At 40.7% G+C, this 23,630-nt stretch overlaps 1 long non-coding RNA gene across 1 annotated transcript; it reads right to left on the bottom strand.

Moving 5' to 3' along the window:
* Positions 1-1,256: 1,256 nt before the first annotated feature.
* Positions 1,257-6,630, bottom strand: LOC139564664 (uncharacterized). Its single transcript, XR_011672799.1, has 2 exons — positions 3,916-6,630; positions 1,257-3,404 (listed from the first exon to the last, which is right to left on the bottom strand). It is a non-coding gene; the product is annotated as an uncharacterized lncRNA (long non-coding RNA).
* Positions 6,631-23,630: the final 17,000 nt, after the last annotated feature.

The following is a 23,630-nucleotide window of genomic DNA, read 5'->3' as shown; positions in this document are numbered from 1 at the left end:
ATGTTGTGTGGTCCTCACACTACGACTCGTCGGGAAAGCATGCAGTTTATTAGGCTACAGATGAAATAAATTATGATGAACTTCACAGGGCTTGATGCTCCTTTCCAATAAATATCCAGGGTCTTATTCTGGTGACATGATAATTGATGCTTGGCTGCCCGTTTGACAAATAAAAACAATGTAGCTCCTTTGTCCATAATAATAATGTAATCATGTGTAGCCTATACCTGCGCTCTATCCCAGTGGCTCCCAAACTAGGGGTGACACGGGGGTCCCAGTTTTCCTCTTGTCATGTCAGTCATTGCATACTTTATGCCACGTTCATGTACTAGTCGGAACTAGGAAACTCTGGCAGTTCTGACTAGCTAACTGGTTGTAGTTATACACGTGCCTCGTACAAGGAATCAAAAGTCGGAAAGAGTTTCCTAGTTCTGATTAGCTTGTGAACTTGTCATTAAAGAACCTTTTATAACTTGGCAGAAATGTTCAGATCAACTAGCTCATGTCAGCTAACGTTTTTTACCTAGGTTTTTTTGCCTATAGAATTTGTTGTAATGTGTGAGTCACTCAAATATCACATGAATACACATTAGACATGGCAAAATGAAAAGAATTGCAATAAAATTTGCTTTAAAACTGTAAAATGTTCTCTCCACCAACAAGAGGGGTGTGAACAGTTTGGATCATGAACAGTTTGGGTCATGAACAGTGCTTGTGCCCATTGAAATAGACGTGGCGCGCACACGTGCATGGGCACCTGGGGTGTTCCCCAATGCTGGAAGGGGGGCCTGAGTGGTAGTTTGGGGACCCCTGCAGGGCTTTTGGCTAGAGCGCATGTGCCAATACAAGTGAGCACACTCTCTATTTAGCAACATTTTTTGATGAGAAAACCATCAGTAGAGTTGAAAATTCGATAGAAACCCATTTAACTTGTTTTTTTTATTCGGTACATGGGAATTTAACTGCAAAAGGTATTTTATGTGCACTATGTTATCAAGCACAGCCTTTTATCTGTAACAAGTTAATTTGATGGAAACACACCTCTGGAGGTGTTTATCGCATATTGTTTTTATGCAGATTTTGGAATAATTGCATGAAAATCTGTCGCCAATTGCATGGAAACCTAGCTTGTTTCTCTGAATTGCCTTGTGAAAGCCTAACACTGTAAGATAATATTTTATAACTTAGCTAGTGTTAAAGATCAGATGATATTTACTAGAAGAGAGAGACCAAGTTGAGACGCTAGACCAGGTGGATAAGGTATGATATTTAAGGCAGTTTAATAAGTTGCAAAGATATCTGACAACACGTGCACGGGCTCGTCCATTTAGCTCAGAGGGAGCTAGCAGGAGGAGCCCCGACTCATATTGTGCAATACATTTTATACAGTGAAATGACGTAGTTAGATTCTAGTAGTTCTGCTCTCCTGACTGGTCGCTGTGAGTGGAGGGCGGTCCCCTTCAGGCTGATATCAATGTTCCATTGGTTCTCAGTAGTGTTCTTTGTCCTTGGAACTCCCGCCTGAAACAGGGGTTTGTGTGTGTGTGTGTGTATATGCATGCGCATGCTCGTTGAGTGCCATGCCGGTCTGGGTTGTCTCTTGTATTGACAAGATGTTGAAGCAGACACCAGCAACTGGCGCCTGAGGTCAGAGCGCCCCCCTGAGGTCAGAGCGCCCCCCTGCCTTATCAGTGCTCATAAATGGTTTGTGTCAGCCATCTCTCTCTGTGTGTGTGTGGGAGTAAGGTTAGTATCTGGCACAGGCAGAACTGGTTCATCTGTGGGGTGCAGCAAAGTGTTACAACCACGTCTGCTTTAATAATGAAGGCATTATAACAATATTATAGCTAACAAATCCCCCTCTTCACGTCTTAAAAGACGTGACCACAGTAAAATCTGTCAGCAAACAATTTTTTTTATTATTCCCCCTCTTCACGTCTCACCAGAGACGTGACAATAGTAAATCCTCTAGCCATCACTAGTCATCAAATTGATACCCAGGCTCAGCTTCCTCAATAGCAAGGAGTGGGTACATCTGACCCCTATCGGTCTGCTTTGGGTCTATAGCAGATAGGGTATCAGAGTGCGAGCACATGGAATGCAACAGCAACCACAAAGCACAAGTATCGCGGCAAAAACAGAAATTGAGACAAGGATAGAGGAAACAAGCATTTTATAATTGCCAAAAGCATCCATCCAAGAGTCCCACATAGTAGTGTCCACTCCGGAGTGCTGTTTCATCTTCCCATTAAGCGTGCGAAGACCCTCTAGGGCGGCGGTAAGACTTCCATCATTCGCTGTATTTTTGGGAATGAACGTACAACATTGCTCCCCAAACATGGCACAAACACCTCCGCGCTCAGCCAACAACATATCTACTGCGATTCTATTCTGAAATGCCATCAGGGATGTAGCGGCCAATTGGCCATGGACCGCCTCGAAGCCTTGTTGAGTCCAAAATCCCACATTATTAACCAAAAAACGAGAGAATTAATGTTAAACCCTCAGGTCCATCCCTCTATACAACCTGTACCAGGTGGGCTCGTCGCCACCCGGGAACTTCAAACCTTCACAACAGGGAGGACAAACATCACTTTTTATTCATTCGACAACATCAATTGCAGCAAACCAAGGGTCCTCCTCTGTCAAGCCCACTCTCCTGCGAAAGCTTGATTCCGTATCAGCCTCTCCAACTGGAGCATCAAGCAACGGCATCATACCAGAGGTCCTTGCCACATCTGTAACAGACTTCTTCAAACAAGGTATGATACAGGCAGCACAGCACATGAGCATAAGAAAAACAACAACTAGGGACACCGAAATCCAGTATTCATCATTGTAGTGTACTTACCAAACCAACCACCCAGCCAGGGGAACAGTCCACTCTCCTCCACACCTGCAAGACCCTCCATCTCCACCGATAACCTTACCAACCCACTCAGAGTTTTTTTTTAAATGCTCCCATCCGGACTAGTATTGTTAGGGACAAACTTGCAATACTGTTCTCCAATCATTTTACATACACCTCCCTGGTTGGCCAGTATCATGTCTAGTGCTAGCCTATTCTGTCTAGCAGTTCGAGAGGTGGCATCCAATTGTTCAGCCATCCCCCTAAGTGCAGTGTGGGTGTAGTTGACAAATCATTGTTGATTATAGTAGATATAATTGATCCAGGCATTTTGTTTAGTATCAACAATAGCTGGACCAAGAATGGTGGGCATCAGATGCCACAGACCATCATTTCTGTTTAATGCCTGGAATTCGTGGGGGGACCCCTATTAGGACCCCCAAGAGGTTGGTGTGGATGTTATCTGTACCCTCGGACCAAGTAGCGTCTCGGCTCTGCCGTCTCCTGGGTTGGTTCCGAGCCTCTGTGTCATGTGCAGCTCCCAGAAGTTGATTAGCTGTAACCTCAATAATAGGCAATGGTGTTATCAGACTGGCCAAAACACATGTGCAACGACAATTTCCTTTCAAAATGGGGGTCAACTGCCTGGCAGGTCCACACATCCACCATACATCAGCAACACCTCTAGTTAATAGTGACATTAGTGATGCAGGCAGTAGTAGGGAGCCTCACATAGTCTATACCCCTACCTGTACCAGTGATACAGCTGTAATATCCCCCATATGCCTTAACTCCCCACGGTACCTTCTGGGGAGGGACTTCTGGGAACACAAGACTCAGAGTTTTACACAGGGTTGAATTTGGCTTAAACTTTCCAATGTACACATCCAACCTTCCCCATTACTTAGGGCAAATGGGTGAGCAGCCAGAATAGGTCTGGCATGTCCACATACGACACAGTCCTTTCTATTTATTGTTTTGTAGGCCAACCACATATTCTCCCTTTCCTCATATTCAGTTTAAGTCCCCAATTGGTCACTATCTGAGATGTCTTTTACATTTATTACCTGTACCAGATTGGAGAGCTTAGGTGGTGGTGTGGGAGTTGGTCTTGAAGTGGTGGAGGAGGCCGGCTGAATCCCTGGTCTGTTGGAACTGGTGGTTGTTCTGGCAGTACTGCGATGGTAACATCCCCATCGTATCCTAATCGGACAGCTCAGGACTACAAGCAGTCCTGTAAAACCCCACCCTCTCCCAGAGAACACATCATCAGCCAGAGATCAAGCAACACTTTCACTTCTATGAACGTTCACAGTGATGACAGGTCGGGGTCAGGGAATTCTTCATTAAGGAGTTGACCCCTGAGCTTTATTAGCAACAGTTCTTCTCCCTAACTCTGTGATCATTCGGCAGTGCCAGTGTGTCTCACCCTCCAAGTGCGATATGCCCCCAGGTCAAGTGAATCACCTTCTCCTTTAATTCATCTGTAACGCATAAAATCCTGGACATACAGGTTCGGTTAACCACCAGTTTCTCATTTGTTTTATCTGATTATATATTTAACTTCTATACCTATTTGTTAGCTATAATTATTATTATTATTTATTTTTTAATTATTATTATTATTTATTTTTTTATTATTATTATTTATTTTTTTATAATTAGTTTATTATCCAATAGGCCCCATCCTATCCTAGACCACAATGTACCCATCCCCCTCTTGATACCTGGCTCTAGCCAGGTAACAACCTTACCTATTCTAAATAATGACTTAGGTAAGAATAGTAAAATATTCTTATGTTCTACATTATCATTGTAGGAGCGCCCCTTTCATGTCTCCATTCAGTAACTGTTATCTACCCATTCTGTTATCCATGTCCTGGCGCCCCTTCCGAAACTCCCCTCTCTGCTCTCAAACCTTCAAGGTCTCAGCAGTGTAGGGAGGGCCTGTCTGTCTGCCCTTTCCCTTATCTGTCTGTAACAACTGTTTTGTTTCCAAATTTTAACTAAATGTCTCACTGTTTGGCTTCATCTAAACTCATGGATTTTTAGAAAAACATGTCTATGGTGGCAATTTCTAGAGTCCTTACATATTAATTTACCTCAAAACCAGTATACCAAATGACCACAAATGCATTATCTACATGGCCCTCCCCCGAAGCTGATCAGACTTCAAGAGACAGCCATGATGCAGGTCAAAGGTTACAACACCCCCTTACATTCGTGTTCCATACCATGTCTAGACCTATTAAAGAACCCCTTATCTTTAAAAATTAAAAATTTCCTTGTCTAATTAAAACTCAGAAAATAAAACTCTGAATATTCCATATATGAGTGTGCCCCTTTAAGATACCTTGTCTCTGGGAACATGTAAATCCCCTTAACCCAAACGTTTACTACAAACAAAACATAATTACATAGTTATACCTGTCACAAGAATTTAAAACATGGCCAAGAGGATTAAGTCCTCACCACATTAAAGCTCAGGCTTGGACTTAGGTACCGAGCGGCGACCAGTTAAAAAATAGTTATTAACCTTACCCGGATTTGCCAATTCAGCACGAGCTCCCGAATGATCAAGCTCAGTTTAATTCCGATGCTACCTAGAAGGGTGTCCGAGGCGTGTACGAGGTTGCCAACAACTTACATCTTCAACTTACACTAACTTCTAGTCCCGGACACTGATACAACTTGAACAGACACTTCAACCGTGCAGGATCCTTCTAGTTCTAGCAACTAGGCCCGCTTCTACGGTGGTCAATCATTTCTCATTACTCATTTCATCTCTTTTCATTCTTAGACTATATGACAAATATCTTTGCATCAATGCCTCAGTATGCAACTTATATAATAAATTTAACGGAAATTCATACTCACACTCAGTCACTGATCTTAAATTTGGTTATCTCTATATTACAATATGCAGATTTTTGATTTAACCGGCTCTGCTTACCTTTTGTTTAGTCGACTTTTAGATCAGATTCCTGAGGTGAGATGAATCCCCGGCAGCTCCTTTTCAGGTCACCCGTCTCTCTGGATTTGTCTCCAACTTCTCTCTCTCTTCTCATCATCCTCCTATGGACCGAATTCAGGTTCTTAGAAAACCGTCCTCTGCTACCATGTTAAAGATCAGATGATATTTACTAGAAGAGAGAGACCAAGTTGAGACGCTAGACCAGGTGGATAAGGTATGATATTTAAGGCAGTTTAATAAGTTGCAAAGATATCTGACAACACGTGCACGGGCTCGTCCATTTAGCTCAGAGGGAGCTAGCAGGAGGAGCCCCGACTCATATTGTGCAATACATTTTATACAGTGAAATGACGTAGTTAGATTCTAGTAGTTCTGCTCTCCTGACTGGTCGCTGTGAGTGGAGGGCGGTCCCCTTCAGGCTGATATCAATGTTCCATTGGTTCTCAGTAGTGTTCTTTGTCCTTGGAACTCCCGCCTGAAACAGGGGTTTGTGTGTGTGTGTGTGTGTATATGCATGCGCATGCTCGTTGAGTGCCATGCCGGTCTGGGTTGTCTCTTGTATTGACAAGATGTTGAAGCAGACACCAGCAACTGGCGCCTGAGGTCAGAGCGCCCCCCTGAGGTCAGAGCGCCCCCCTGCCTTATCAGTGCTCATAAATGGTTTGTGTCAGCCATCTCTCTCTGTGTGTGTGTGGGAGTAAGGTTAGTATCTGGCACAGGCAGAACTGGTTCATCTGTGGGGTGCAGCAAAGTGTTACAACCACGTCTGCTTTAATAATGAAGGCATTATAACAATATTATAGCTAACACTAGTCATGTTGGCAATAACAGCTTTCAAACCATGCCCACCTGACCTAGATTGCGATTTATAATGGGCCGTTTTTGATTGCGTAAACAACAACAGTGGGCTAGCCTAATTGTGTGATGGCGGGGACGCAGGATTGAGTTCCAAATGAAACACCTACAAGTGTGCTTGCTCTAGTTCCTCATCGGCACAGCTAGGAGGGTACCTTATAGTTGATGACTCTTCTTTGAGTCATAAAAGTGCAGTGAAATGCTTAGGAAATGTGCACGCTTTGGAGAGGTGTGTGGCCACTAGTCACCAGTTAGTCCTCTCACTCAAACCCTTGTCATTTTTTTGTCTTATGTTGCACCTTCCTCACATTTTCTCTTGGAATAGTTTTATGAGGTTAGTGAATGTATCCAGATTATTTTCAGATTTCGTTATGAACAAATGCGGCAAAAAGTACAGTAAATGTTAAATGCACATAAAATCAACAGTGTTATGTTTGGATTCAGTCTTGGGTCAGGTGAACTGTTATGTACTTACCTTTGGTCTAATAATTTTCGCATTATCTCCAAACTGTTCCCTTTCAATTGCTGCCATGGTTATGCATATGTTTTTGATATTTATCTATAAGAAACATTTCAATACAGCCCTATTCATAACAGGCCAATTCCCTATAAGTGAATTTGTCAAAATTCGTATTACTTCTTCAAATGGGGGGACCATTGGCGCGTTTACGTGTTAGTCGGAACGAGGAAACTCCGAAATGTTTGACTTGCTAAAGGACATGTATAACTACAACCAGTTCGCAAGTCGGACATTTTCCTATTTCCGGTTAGCACGTGAGCGTAGCAATAGTCCCCCCATTTCAAGAAGTCATAAGAATCTGGAATAGATACATAAAGTGCTTCTTTTTTTACGCAAAAACAATCATCCAATAGCCCTGTAAAACTATTGAAGCTGTAATAAATACTGCCTGTTCTGCTGAACTGGTTCTATTGGAAGGTTGAGGTTCTTCTAATCATTAAATGTAGGTTGTATAGACAACTCTTGTGGCCCTGCTTAGCCTTGGCTCACCTAACTATAGTAGTATAGTTAGGTGGGGGGGGGGGGTCAAACCTCTCCAAAATGTCACATTGTGTAACATCTTTCTAAAACCTCTCCAAAATGTCACATTGTGTAAAATCTTTCTATGCCTTATAACTTCTTAAAATAACATTATTTGATATAGAAAAAAAAACACTATTGTGAGGATAGGTCCTTAATAAGACTGAATAGAGAAAGTATTCAACAATAGCATGCTATTAATAACAAATATAGGAGATTCAAATGGATACATGTCTTAGTACATTCAACACATACAGTGGCCTAGCCTAACACATTGCCAATGTCATTTCTTCCTCTCTGCGTTGGAGTTCGTAGCCAGCTGAGCAGCTACCAACAGGAGAACACCATTCTCCAGAGCCAATTGAATGCTGATGTTGTCTTTGGAGATTAACTCTCCATGGCATTGCAACACTGGTGTCCCAGTCGCAGCTCGAATGGCTTCACTGAGGTAGAGCCTCCGTCACGCAGCAGCCATGTTGGCTCCCCAGGGGAAAGAGCAGGGCTCAGAGGGGATTGACACTGGAATCCTCAGGGGATGTCATCTGGATGCTGGAAACTCCTAAAGGGGATAATTAAGTTTGTGTGACTCGTTTGTCTCGCTCTCATTCACTGACTCACTCATGACTCACTCATGACTCACTCACTCTGGTTCACATTACATTTCCCTGATCTGTTCTGATGTTTTGAGTTGCTTGATGATTTCCGTGCAAGGTGCTGAAGTGAAGAGGGAGGGTTGCAATATATCTGAATACCTCCAGGGGTCCCTGTATTCCATGATCTCGGACATACAGTATTCTGCTCTCTCAAACATCAACATAAGCAATGAATGGCAGTGAACTGGACCAAAATAATAGCTTTTTCATGGTGAGTTTAAAATCTCACCGTGTGTAAAGAAGAAGGGGCCAATAGAAAAGAAGACGCATGCAAACTGAAGGAGTGTACAATACAGCTTTACACTGTGAGGAAAATCGGTTTGGATTTTTAGCCTGGCTGAACCAGACTGAACACTGTGCTGTGCTCTCCATTGTTTCACTTCAAACAACAGTGAAATGTACTGTAGAGCAACCCGTTTGGATTCCAGGCTATTGGATTAGCTTACTTCAAAAGAAATACCCCAAATTACCACAGTGATAAAAAAACATTTCAGTAAGGGGCCAGTCAGTCGAGCTGTGATTGGGAAACAATTTAGTTTTAAGTGTAATGCAGCCTAATTCAGGCAAATAGATATTTTTATACGTTGGGTGTAGGTTAGCAAAGAGCATCGGCTGGCTTGCGTCATCTAGGGACATCCATATTGATGATTGTCTGCATCATTTAAGAACAGCACAGTAACCACTCTGAATGCATCTATTGTCAGGATGCCATTTGCTCTCTGCTGCTTGCTAACATCTCACAGATTACAGAGAACACTGTAAATCCCTAAATGGGAACAATTCTGAAGATTAAAACTGGGTACATCAGTCTATGGAACAGGGATAAAGAATGAGACATCAGTAATGCATCGGACTGCTGGGGTAATCTGTCATATGATCACAAACATCACACATGCTGTTAGTTTAACCAATGTGTCAAACATAGAACAAGGAATTATAATACTAGAATGGACATGAACCTTCTTATGATGGGATAAAAGTCAGCCATTTTGGTCAGGGAGTTGGTCAACCATGATTTGGCAGTGCTGTGATAAGATATTGTGTAAAATAATGATTTATCTGCACTGTATGTTTATTAGCTAGCTAGCCAGCCAGTTTTAGAGAAATAATTCCAATAATTTTTCTAATTAACTACTAATATGCCAACATTCCATTCAAACAATGCAGTCAATCGACACTAATTAAATTACACAATTTCTGATATATCACATGCCTTACTTTATTTTCCTGTATAAGTAAAATTAGGATTTTACATTATTTAAATTTTATGTTTTTCTCTTCCCTTCTCACCATTCTGCATCTCTTCTCAAACTGCCTAATTAAACTGGGTGAGGAACAACTTTAGACAGACCATTGTCATGACTCTCCTGTGAAGACCTGAAGGATCAGGTTACAGTGGGTCCGCTCTACAGTGCCCTCTCTCATGCAGAGAGGGAGAGGTGGAGTGGTCCTCTTTATGGCGGTTGTAAGTACTCTGCTTCTGGGCTCTGTAGTATTGAGATTGGAATATGTGACTGTGGGACACAGAGAGAGTGTTACGTCCGTTGTTGGAATTATACCAAGGTGCAGCGTGGTAGGTGTACATTTTGAATTTATTAAATGAACACCAAAAAAACAAGATAGATAAACGACACGTAAAGTATTGTAGTGCTAACACAGCAACTAACAAAAACAAGATCCCACAAACTAAGGTGGGAAACAAGGCTGCCTAAGTATGATCCCCAATCAGAGACAATGATAGACAGCTGCCTCTGATTGGGAACCATACCCGGCCAACAAAGAAATAGAAGAACTAGAATGCCCACCCAAATCACACCCTGACCTAACCAAATAGAGAAATAAAAAGGCTCTAAGGTCAGGGCGTGACAGAGAGACTTGGCCAAACTTTAATAACATCAACAGATTGAATGATGAAATAGTATTTCTGTAAATCCGGACAGTTGAGTGGTCGGTGGGAAACCAAAGAACTATCCCGTCGAATGTGTTAATAATTTGTGATGTAACTAAAGAAGGTAGGACAACATAACTGTATGTTTTAATGTATATATTTCCCAGTTGTCAGGGTCACATCCAAATGTGGGGGAACGTATATGATTAAATATGAAACTATTTGTGAGAAGATGTAATGTGATGTAAGCCTTATAAATTAGATAATTGTTTGTCATATGACGTCTTAACCAAGTCAGTGGCCAGCTCCCTTGAGCACAGACATTACACGGCGTCATGGAACGCCCCTCTTTTCTACTCCAGTATAAAACCCACTTCCGACAAAATATTAATTAGACCAGAGAGCATGGAGCGGTAGCTAGATGTTGAAATGGTTGACAATTTAAATAAAGACCAGTTACGTGCAGCGCCAGTTGAATACGTTACAAATGGTTGAGAAATCTACCACTGTATAGACCAAGCAGACTAAGGCGTGAGCCGGATGTTGCAAAATGGTTTAAACTACAACTCTACCAAAGGACAAGAACAGAGAACGTGGAGATCATCCCCACACTGAAATGGTTAAGAAATCTACAAACTAAAGACCAATTATTCAGCCTGCAGCTGTTTACTTTAGTCTGGTAAACGCAACCGATCGAGCGACCGAATGGTACTCTGAAAGATCCATTCTGGAGAACATTTCCTGGTCAAACGACCATTGGCACAAAAGACCTTGTGACTTCTGGGGAACGCTACCAGAGACTTTCTGTCGACTTTATCATACAGACGGACCGGAGATCACAGAGAGGGACAACAAAGTCATACACTCGTAAATATGTAAATTGCTATTTATTTTCGAATGAGCGGCTGTTCATGTGGAAAAGGGTTAGCATTTCCATGAGCGTGGTTATTAACTGTATGTACTCTGCCTTTCCCGGCTCTTGAGCTGTCCCCACCCCTTTCCTTTGTCTACCAGTCGTCACATCGGTTTCGTCCCCTAGGTACTTTTTCTTTGTATCATGTTAGTAACCAATGTATGACCTATTGTGTGTGTGTTTATGTAATTCTGTGTGATTTAGTTAGTAAATAAATAATTAAGCCAATTTGTATATCGCTGATTCATAATTTATGCTAGGGTTTGTGCAGATATCCAAGGGTTTGCGACATTCAGAATATGACTGATTAGGTAATAATACATTAATAAGTGACTGTAATCGATAAGATATGAAAATATCTGAAGAGAGTTAAATTTGGGAAATAGAAACTCTTGAAACAGCGTTTTTCCGTGGTGCTCCGACTTCCTAGTGAATTAATGTTTCCATGATTAGTTTAATCACGTAATGATAATTACACAGAGAATTGATTTGATAATATAACAGTCTTCACATTATTGAATAGACAACCAACGTTACGACACCATGCAAACAATCACTCACAACATCTTACTTGGATGAGGTGAATTTCCCACTTACTATGTATCTGGAAAAAGGCTATATAAATCAAATGAATTTTCTTACAGAATCACACTATGTCAATGACACACTCAGTGCTTAATTGACCAAATTGCATTTGAGTTGCCTCTCCGTTAATTCTCTAGCCCCACTCTCCCCCCCTTTTTGTTCCAGTACCTCCCGATTTACAAATTAAGCACTTGATACACTAACATGTCACTCACAGGGTAAAATATCTAATCCTTAGTTTACGCATGAATTGTCTGAGAAATGACAGGAAATAAATGTATCTCTGGCTAAAATGTAGCTTGGGCTAAAGGCTAGACTGACTGATTCTACTTCTGATTGGCAGTCCTTCAGATATTTCATAAATAGATGTCTATCTCTGGTTAGAAAAGCAAAATCAACATATTTCTTGAATTGTGTATCTGAGAGTGGTGGTAATCCAGATAACTTCTGGAAAGAGGTCAAATCTTTGAAACAAAACTCGACCCTCTCGTTGCCCCAGCAGGTTGACAGCTTCTGGTCCCATACCAGACAACATTTTAATTTGTGTTTTGTTTCAAAAAAGTAATGTCATTCCACTGGAGGGAGTCCTTTAGTCACTTCAGAACAGTGATGCTCTAAAAGACTCACATACTTTATTTTCATTTCAGCATTTGATGTCTATGATGTATTAAGTGCTTTGCCAAAGTTTGATGTTAAAAGAAATCCATAGGGGCTGATTCACTTGATCTCTTCTTACCAGTGGTGTAAAGTACTTAAGTAAAAATATTTTAAAGTACTACTTAAGTATTTTTTTGATTATATGTACTTTACTATTTATATATATATATATTTATTTTTTTATATATATTTTACTTTGACTTCACCTTATTCCTGAAGAAAAGAATGTACTTTTTACTCCATACATTTTCCCTGACACCCAAAAGTACTCGTTACATTTTGAATGCGTAGCAGCACAGGAAAATGGTCCAATTCACACACTTATCAAGAGAACATTCCAGGTCATCCCCATTGCCTCTGATCACTAAAGACAAATGCTTTAATTGTAAATGATGTGTTGTGTTGGAGCGTGCCCTTGGCTATCCATACGTTTTTTTTTTAACAAGAAAATTGTGCTGTCTGTTTGGCTTGATATAAGGAATAAGAAATTATTTAAACTTTTGATACTTAAGAATATTTGAGCAATTACATTTACTTTTGATACTTACATATATTTCAAACAAAATACTTTTAGACTTTTACTCAAGTAATATTTTACTGGGTAACTTTCACTATTACTTGAGTCATTTTCTATTAAGGTATCTTTACTTTTACTCAAGTATGACTTTTGGAGTACTTTTTCCACCAATGCTTCTTACTGCAGCTCTCTGCCCCACTTATTGCAGAACCCTTGACCTATATTTTTTACTTGACGATTGTTTCTGGTGTTTTCCCTAAGATCTGGAAAGTGGCACATGTTCTCCCCCTACATACAGGAGGAGATCCTTCTGACTTAGGTAACTACCGTTCAATTTCCAAATTATCCTGCCTTTCCAAAGTTTTAGAATCCCTGACCAACTCACAGCAAATCACTTTTTTACTTCTAACTCTCTTCTTAATGTGCACCAATCCAGTTTTAGACCTAGACCTAATCAAAACATTTGGTCGTGTACACAGATTTGTGACTGCTTCAGGAAACTAGGCGTATGTCACGCGTCACTACTTCACAGTAGAGCCATTTGAACGTAAGCTTAGTTTTTTAATCAATATGCTTTTTTGGGCAGAAATGCCTTCTTAAACATGTGAACTTTCATGTGCCGTAATAACAAACTTGTATGCCATCTGTAAATAGGAATACAATTGTTTAATTACGAGCCTAGTTGGTTTACCACAAAAAAAGCCAGCAACCTTCCCGCTAGCCATGATTGGCTGAGATAATGAGTGGGCTGGACATGCCGAGAGATGAGTTCGGATTGGTCTGCCATGTAGACGTTTCTGTCTATTTGAGCTGGTCAGTATGTGTAGGTAATCCCGTCTAATTCAGCTTTTTTTCTAAATATATTGCGTAGTAGAACTGCATAAGTGTTGCTCTCCACTTTCTGGAGGACCGAGTTTTGAAATCAGAAGAATTACAGTATGATAGCTAGTTTTGAAATCAGTGGAATTACAGTATGATAGCTAGTTTTGAAATCAGTGGAATTACAGTATGATAGCTAGTTTTGAAATCAGTGGAATTACAGTATGATAGCTAGTTTTGAAATCAGTGGAATTACAGTATGATAGCTAGTTTTGAAGTTTTGTTGGCTAGCTAACGTTAGCTGGCTGGCTCGCTAGCTAACGTTATATGTATGATCTGTGTAGTAATATTATTTGTATCAAAGTCATTTGCTTGGCTAGTTATAGCCTAATGTTAGCTAGCTAACATTGAACCTGGTTGGTTAGCTACCTGCAGATTCATGCAGGGTAGTAATGTCATGAGTTGAGATTATGGTCCATTGTTTAGCTAGCTAGCTAGACTCCACTATGCAAGTAACCATTTCAATGTTCAACAATTTCTAAAAACCTGTTTTTGCTTTGTCATTATGGGGTATTGTGCATAGATTGATGAGGGGGAAAAACGATTTAGTCCATTTTAGAATAAGGCTGTAACGTTACAAAATGTGGAAAAAGTCAAGGGGTCTGAATACTTTCTGAATTCACTGTAAATATAGATTGTTCTCTAATTCTTGCAATAATGTTTCAGATTAACTACAACCAGTGCCTTCAGAAAGTATTCATACCCTTTGAATTATTCCACATTTTGTTGTGGATTCAAAATGGATTAAATAGATTTTTAAATAGTCAAAAGAAAAGGAAATGTTTAGAAAAAAGTATTCACAACCCTTTTTTTATTTTACCTTTATTTAAATAGGCAAGTCAGTTAAGAACAAATTCTTATTTTCAATGACTGCCTAGGAACAGTGGGTTAACTGCCTGTTCAGGGGTAGAACGACAGATTTTTACCTTGTCAGCTCGGGGATTTGATCTAGCAACCTTTCAGTTACTGGCCTAACGCTCTAACCACTAGGCTACCTGCCGCCCTGAGTCAATGCATGTTAGAATCACCTTTGGCAGCGATTACAGCTGTGAGTATTTCTGGGTAAGAGCTTTGCACACATGGATTGTAAAATAAAACTGTTAAAGCTCTGTCAAATTGGTTGTTGATCATTGCTAGATAGTCTTGCCATACATTTAAATAAAAACTGTAACTAGGCCACTCTGGAACATTCAATGTTATCTTAGTAAGCAACTCCAGTCTATATTTGCCTTGTGTTTAAGGTTCATGTCCTGCTGAAAAGTGCATTTGTCTTCCAGTGACTGTTGGAAAGCAGCCTGAAACAGGTTTTCCTCTAGGATTTTGCCTGTGCTTACACTAAATGGCCAAAAGTATGTGTGCACGTGTTCATCGAACATCTCATTCCAAAATCATGGGCATTGATATGGAGTTGGTCCCCCCGTTTAACACAAACGCTCTACAACAAAGTTTTCTTAGTGTCCACCAAGCTTTCTCTGCCCTTAACCTTGTTCTGAACACCTCCAAAATAAAGATCATGTGTTTTGGTAAGATGAATGCCCCTCTCCCCACAGGTGTGATTACTACCTCTGAGGGTTTAGAGCTTGAGATAGTCACCTCATACAAGTACTTGGGAGTATGGCTAGTTGGTACACTGTCCTTCTCTCAGCACACATCAAAGCTGCAGGCTAAAGTTAAATCTAGACTTGGTTTCCTCTATTGTAATCGTTCCTCTTTCACCCCAGCTGCCAAACAAACCCTGATTCAGATGACCATCCTACCCATGCTAGATCAAGGAGAGGTAATTTATAGATCGGCAGGTAAGGGTGCTCTCGAGCGGATAGATGTGCTTTACCATTCGGCCATCAGATTTGCCACCAATGCTCCTTATAGGACACATCACTGCACTCTATACTCCTCTGTAAACTGGTCATCTCTATATACCTGTCGCAAGACCCACTGGTTAATGCTTGTTTGTAAAACCCTCTTAGGCCTCACTCCCCCCATCTGAGATATCTACTGCAGCCCTCATCCTCCACATACAACACCCGTTCTGCCAGTCACATTCTGTTAAAGGTCCCTAAAGCACACACATCCCTGGGTCGCACGTCTTTTCAGTTCGCTGCAGCTAGCGACTGGAACGAGCTGCAACAAACACTCAAACTGGACAGTTTTTTCTCAATCTCTTCATTCAAAGACTCAATCATGGACGCTCTTACTGACAGTTGTGGCTGCTTTGCGTGATGTATTGTTGTGTCTACCTTCTTGCCCTTTGTGCTGTTGTCTGTGCCCAATAATGTTTGTACCATGTTTTGTGCTGCTACCATGTTGTGCTGCTGCCATGTTGTGTTGCTACCATGTTGTTGTCATGTTGTGTCGCTGCCTTGCTATGTTGTTGTCTTAGGTCTCTCTTTATGTAGTGTTGTATTTCTTGTCGTGATGTGTGTTTTGTCCTCCCAGCATAAGGCCTTGGTAGGCCGTCATTGTAAATAAGAATTTGTTATTAACTGACTTGCCTAGTTAAAGTAAGGTTAAATAAAATTAAAATAAAAGATGTTGGAACATTGCTGCAGGGACTTGCTTCCATTCAGCCACAAGAGCATTAGTGAGGTTGGTCACTGATGTTGGGCAATTCGGCTTGGCTCACAGTCAGTGTTCCAATCAATCCCAAAGATGTTTGATGGGGTTAAGACCAGGGCTCTGTGCAGGCCAATCAAGTTTTTCCACACAGATCTCGGAAAACCATTTAGGTATGGACCTCGCTTTGTGGATTGTCATGCTGAAACAGGAAGGGACCTTCCCCAAACTGTTTCCACAAAGTTCGAAGCATAGATTCGTCTAGAATGTCATTGTATGCTGTAGCGTTTAGATGTAGATTCACTGGAACTAAGGGACCTAATCCGAAACATGAAAAACAGCCCCAGACCATTATTCCTCCTCCACCAAACTTTGCAGTTGCCACTATGCACTGGGACAGTTCTTGTGCTGATGTTGCTCCAGAGGCAGTTTGGAACTCGGTTGTGAGTATTTTTTACGCGCTGCGCGCTTCAGCACTGTGGTCCCGTTCTGTGAGCTTGTGTGGCCTACCACTTCTCGGCTAAACCGTTGTTGGTCCTGGATGTTTCCACTTCACAATAACAGCACTTACAGTTGACCGGGGCAGCTCTAGCAGGGCAGAAATTTGACAACTGACTTGTTGGAAAGGTGGCATCCTATGAAGGTGCCATGTTGAAAGTCACTGAGCTCTTCAGTACAGGCCATTCTACTGCCAATGTTTGTCTATGGAGATTGCATGTTTGTGTGCCTGATTTTATAAATCCTGCTAGCAACTGGTGTGGCTGAAATAAACAAAATCCACTCATTTGAATGGGTGTAGCTCTATTCCTTTTATTTATATCCTAGATAACTCCCTAGTCCTTGCAGAAGACAAACATAATTCATTTCTTTGCCACATTTTTTGCAGTTTTACTTTAGTGCCTTATTGCAAATAGGATGCATGTTTTGGAATATGTTTTATTCTGTACAGGTTTTCCCTATTTTCACTCTGTCATTTAGATTCGTATTGTGGAGTAAATTCAATGTTGTTGATCCATCCTCACTTTTCTCCTATCACAGCCATTAAACTCTATAAATGTTTTAAAGTCACCCTTGGCAACATGGTGAAATCCCTGAGCAGTTTCCTTCCTCTTCAGCAACTAAGTTGCACCATCCAAAGTGTAATAAATAAGTTCAACATGCTCAAAGGGATATTCAACGTCTGCTTTTTTAAATGTTTTGCCCATCTACCAATACTGTAAGTGCCCTTCTTCACAAGGTATTGGAAACCCTCCCTGGTCTTTATGGTTGAATCTGTGTTTAAAATTCACTGCTCAACTGAGGGACCTTACAGATAACTATGTGTGAGGTGCAGAGATGAGGTAGTCATTCAAAAAATCCGGTTAAACACTATTATTGCATAAAGAGTGAGTCCATGCAACTTATTATGAGACTTGTTAATCAAATGTTACTACTGAACTTATTTAGGCCTGCCATAACAAAGGCGTTGGATACTTACTGACTCAAGATATTTCAGCTTTTCATTTTTTATTAACTTGTCAATTTGACAATTTGACATTATGGGGTATGCCATTATGGGGTAGGCCAGTGACACAAAATCTCAATTTAATAAATGTTTAATTCAGGCTGTAACACAACAAAATTTGAAAAATCTCAAGGGGTGTGAATACTTTCTGAAGGCACTGTATTTATTAATTGAATGGTTCTCCCATCGATCGGGTTTAACATTTAAAAAACATACTGATGAGCTAGTTATAAAAAAAAATAGATCTTGCTTCTCCCTAAACAGCAGGAAGCAAATTTTACAGTCAACTTTCTTGCCAGTTCTTGACTATGGTGACACCATTTACACAGAATGCAGCAGTCACTAGTCTTAAACCTTTGGATGCGGTCTACCACCGCAGCCTTTGTTTTATCACAGGTGACAGTTCAATTAAAATAAAATTAAAAATTACATTTATTTTTTGTAACTTTTACCCCTTTTTCTCCCCAATTTCGTGGTATCCAATTGGTAGTTACAGTCTTGTCTCATCGCTACAGTCTTGTCCCATACGGACTCGGGAGAGGTGAAGGTCGAGAGCCACGACCCAACCAAGCCGCACTGCTTCTTGACACAATGCCTGCTTAACCCAGAAGCCGGCAGGTAGCCTGGGGCGGCAGGTAGCCTAGTGGTTAGCCGGCAGATAGCCTGGAGCGGCAGGTATCCCAGCTGACAATGTAAACAGCTGTCGTTCTGCCCCTGAACAAGGCAGTTAACCCACTGTTCCTAGGCCATCATTGAAAATAAGAATTTGTTCTTAACTGACTTGCCTAGTTAAAGGTAAAATAAATAAAAAATAAAAAGCCAGCCACACCAATGTGTCAGAGGAAACACTGTACACCTGGCGACCGTGTCAGCGTGCATGTGCCCAGCCCCCCACGCAAGAGCACATCCCTGACGGCCAAACCCTCCACTAACCCAGACGATGCTGGGCCAATTGTGCACCACCCCACGGGTCTCCTGGTCACAGCCGGCTGGAACAGAGCCTGGACTCAAACCAGGATCTCTTGTGGCACAGCTAACAACTGCAATGCAGTGCCTTAGACCACTGCACTACTCGGGAGGACAGGTGACAGTTTTAATATGCATCACTGTGTCCTGTATCAAATGGTTGGCTGGTCCTCATTAAAGTCCCCTATATCACATGAGTTACATGTTGGTTAACTCGAGGCTCCTAGTGTCTCCAACGAATTAGGTAAATTCACCTTCAGTTTTAATGCCCACCATTTTTGGAATAACCTGCAGAACTCCCTGTGTCTTGATTCCCTAGTGCCACTCAGGCAGTTTAGGAGTCTAATGCTGAACTGTTAAATGACAATTGCATTTGTTTTGATTAAATATTAACATTTATTCTGGTTTGTAGTTTTTCTTTATTGTAACCTGTAGTTTTTAATTATGTCTTTATTGGAATGTTTGTGCTTAATTAGTTGAATTTGTTTTCCTCAAGGCACCTTCAAAAATGAGTCCTGGGCTCATTGGGCTCCCAAACATGGCAGCCATGGCAGACATAGATCTGAGAATTGTGTCATCAGAAGGTCAAATAAGCTGTTTGTCCCATCAGCAGGTAATAGACATCACATACAGAACCAAATGACTCTGCTTGTCACTCATCCTCTCATCTGTCTTCGATTCATTAACTCCATCGACACATAAAACTGCAGTGCACAGCACTCTAAGAGGTTGGATAAATATTTGATGAATCTTTTAAAGGGGCATAAACTCTAAAGGAGTGGCTCAATATACATATCACATTAGATTTAAAAGCTATGTTAACATTGATATTATATGACAGCAATCTTTTCTGGTTTTTAGTTTTATTCACCAAATCAACATGAACTTTATCCCTTAACCTCTACCATGCACTGGAGAGGGGTTATATATTTGTAAAGATTCTATATTTGAGGTCTTCCTAATAAGTTTCCTCCTTGGGAATAGAATATAATATTTTTCACATGCTTGTACATGTTGTTGTCATGTTGTGTTGTTACCATGCTGTGTTGTCATGTGTTTCTACCTTGCTATGTTGTCTTAAACAACAACTTGCCACCTAGACTTAGTTAGACTTAGACTTAGTTAGACTTAGACTTAGACTTAGTTTTCATCAAAGATTCTCTGTAATTAGTATCACGCGACCAAACTGATTAATCATGCAACTGCAATCAACTAGGAAGTCGGGGCACCAAGGTTAATACTCAGACCACAAAGTCATAACTCTCCTAATACAACCTTTCAGACATTTTATATCTGATCAATTAGTCTTCGAATCAATGAACTATTTACTTTACCTCACGTTAGTCTCATTCCAAACGTCGCAAATCGCTGGCCATCTGCACGAACCCAGTACTCACCGTGAGTCATCCATACATCAACTGTCTCAAATCACTTATTTACCAACTAAGTAATTCACAGAAATGCATAAACAAACAAACAAAGCAAATATGGTTACAAGAAATGATAGGTTGAATTTGCCCTAGTGGGCTAAACCGGCATGGCGGCTTGTAAGACAAAAGGGAAGTGGGGGTCAGCTAAGAAGTCACTACAGAGTTGATAATTACAACAATTGAAATGCTAATCCCTTGCACATGAACGCTCACTCTTACTCGGGAACAACCGCAATCAACATATACATCCACGCTCAGTGTGTCGTCGGGATCTCTGCTGAAAAGTTAGTTTCTGTTGGAGAGTTTCCGTCCTCTCTCTCTCTGTCGTGGTTAGAGTGGGTGGTTCAGAGTGACATTCATTCATGTCGTCATGGATAGGTGTTTCGGCGGTTGTCGTTCCTCGCGTTCAATGATACCGAATTCCTAGCTGCAGACCAGTAACTAATATCAAATACTTGTTCCCATTCTGTCGGTATCGATAGTCTAAGAGTTTAACCACGTGGGATGGTTAAAAGATTCAGCAGTCTGGTCTCAAACCTTGGCCCTCTCGTTATCGAGGTAAGCTGGTCTGCAACCTTTGTCCTCTCGTGATTGAGAGAAACATGGTCTGATGATAGAAAACCCAGGTGGGGGTTTTTTATTTGGAAGTTGCAGAAAAGGGCCTGTCCCAGGATGCCTGACCCTAACTGGGCTCATGGGTGGTCCTCTGATTTAGTTAAACTCAAAAGGGAATTGGAGTGTCCTTCATTAAACAGTCCAAAATCACATTACACAATTTTACAAACAGTATCATCCTCACTCATTCATCTTATACAACAATTAGATGTAAACCTCATATCTGAGGCTATTATATAAACAGCGTTATGGTAATGTGGCCGCATTGTCTCCCATGAGTTTCACCAAGTTGTAACAAACGGACCAGTTTGTAGCTGGATTCTTCACCGATCTTTTATACCTTCTCTGAAACATAAATGTTGTTCGGACCTCAAGTTCTGTGAGGTGGAAGAAATTCCTTTGTTCTCTATGAAACTTCACTCTGTCTCTATACTGTGTGTCCATGAGGCAGGATCTTCCCTAGGAATTTACGACCTCTCTGACCACAGCAGCCTGGTTATAGGAGGCAGAGAGAGGGGGATGGTGCTCGCTGTACCCAAAGAGGGCAACGTCATGACAACATTGTCAGGAGACATTCAATAAGAGATAGCCTACATATATCCTTTGATTTTCAAAGCTACAGTTCAATATGAATTCCATGTAGTTCCATGTAGAACCCTCTGTGTAAAAGCTTCTACAAGGAACTCAAAAGGGTCCTACCTGGAACCAAAAAAGGTTCTTCAAAGGGTTAGTCTATGGGGACAGCTGAAAAACTCTTTCAGGTTCTAGACAGCACCTTTTTTCCTAAGAGTGTACTGTATGGTAAGCTACTGTAGTTGTTGCTTGTGATAAGGATTACCGGGCTGCATTTAGAGTTTTACATGCCAATGATTGAGAATAAGGCTTTGAATTTAAATAATGTGTTCCACTGCTGATTGGATAGAGCTGAGACGACTGTGTCATACATTGTAACGTCATGGTGATATGATTGCTTTCCTTTGATGTCTTGAAATACTATACGCTATTGATCCCTGGAAGCCTGGCTGGTAATGTATTTTTTAAATGAAATACAATCTCCCTGCAATTTAGTGCTCACATAAGAGATCAGATATGAGATTTCTGCTCATGAGAGACACGTTTTGCACTTGTTTTCGAACATAACCAGTATTTCCTACACATAACATTTGTCTGAACCATTTCTCTATCTGTGCCTACCTGGCAGAATGCTTCGACAGAGTCATTCAGTGGTATGTTGATGAGCTCTTTCTACAGTGCCAGCTCTCCTTGACACCATCCTTGACATTTCTGTTCTGTATTCTGGAAGCATCCATTTTTACTGGGTTGATCGCTTCATCCCCTGACATTAAATATCCTCTCATAAAGTGTGGTACGTGTGGTTCTATACACTCTTAGAAAAAAGGTTTCCAAAAGGGTTCTTCGGCTGCTCCCATAGGAGAAACCTTTTTGAATCCAAGTAGAACCATTTTTGGTTCCAGGTAGAACTCTTTTGGGTTCCATTTAGAACCCTCTCTGTAAAAGGTTCTACATGGAAGTCAAAAAGGTTCTACCTGGAACCAAAAAGGGTTCTTCAAAGGGTTCTCCTATCGGTACAGATGAATAACCTTTTTAGGTTCTAGATATTACGTTTTTTTCTAAGAGTGTAGTTCAGCCTCTCCTACAGGGCATTGCTCAAAGCCACTTCTAGCAGAGAACAGTTGACCTACAGCTTTATAATACAAATACAAACAAAGTTATAGCATATTGCACACACATACCCCAGCCAGCACATACTGTAACATTCTGAGAACCATATGTTTCTTGAGCTTGGTACGAGTGTCGTTATCCGATAGTTATTTTGCATACAACCTTCCCACAACGTTCTGGAATGGTGCAGGATAGTTGCTTGGCTTTGGAACGTTCTCAGCACACAAGTTATTTCATTACTTTAACAAAACGTTTCCTAAAAGTTCAAACATGTTTACATTTCATGTCATTTTTGGTCATGTTCTAGGAACGTTCTCCAACTGGTTTGACATTGGGAATGTTCTTAAATAGTTCAGAGAACATTAAGAAATAACATTCTTCTGTGGAATTGTCAATACTTCAGCATAACGTTATCTACAGGTTTCCTCGTGGTTCTATTTAAAGCAATGTACTCAAATTGTTCCAAGAACGTTAAGAAACAACGGTTTCTGTGGAAATTTCAATACTTCAGCATAACGTTTTCTCCAAGTTTCCTCATGATTTTATTTAAAGTAATTTCCTCAGAACATTATGAAAACTTTTCAAAAAATCACAAGATAACATTAATAATGTTCAAAGTATTTAAAAAAACATACATTCCGTTTTCATCCTCAACAACACTCTCTCTATCCTCTATCTTGTTAAGTGTGTTCAGGTGTGTTGGCCATACCCACTAATTGGTCACACTTAACCTTAATGAGTGCTGGTTTCCTTTGAAATTGGGTCTGTTTGAACAGTATAAAAGTAACAGCTTTGTATAAGTTAAAAAACATTGCATGCTAACTCCATCCTGGTGGGGCAGTGGATTCATTCCATGGATAGAGAACAGATGATCATAGGTTAAAATCTCACTGACGCCATGCCACAATAAAAAATAAATGTGTTTGCATGATTAATGACTAAGAAAAATGTATTTGTGTCCTATCTGTTCTTGGAGTTCAAAACAGTTAACCTAAGCTAGCAGTCTTATTGAAACATTTAGTAAAGGATTTAAGGATGTTATTCAAAAACCTCTAAATAACCTATACTTTT

This window comes from Salvelinus alpinus, chromosome 35 (assembly GCF_045679555.1).
Source record: "Salvelinus alpinus chromosome 35, SLU_Salpinus.1, whole genome shotgun sequence".
Taxonomy (NCBI): Eukaryota; Metazoa; Chordata; class Actinopteri; order Salmoniformes; family Salmonidae; genus Salvelinus; species Salvelinus alpinus.
This window is presented reverse-complemented; position numbering and strand designations above follow the sequence as displayed.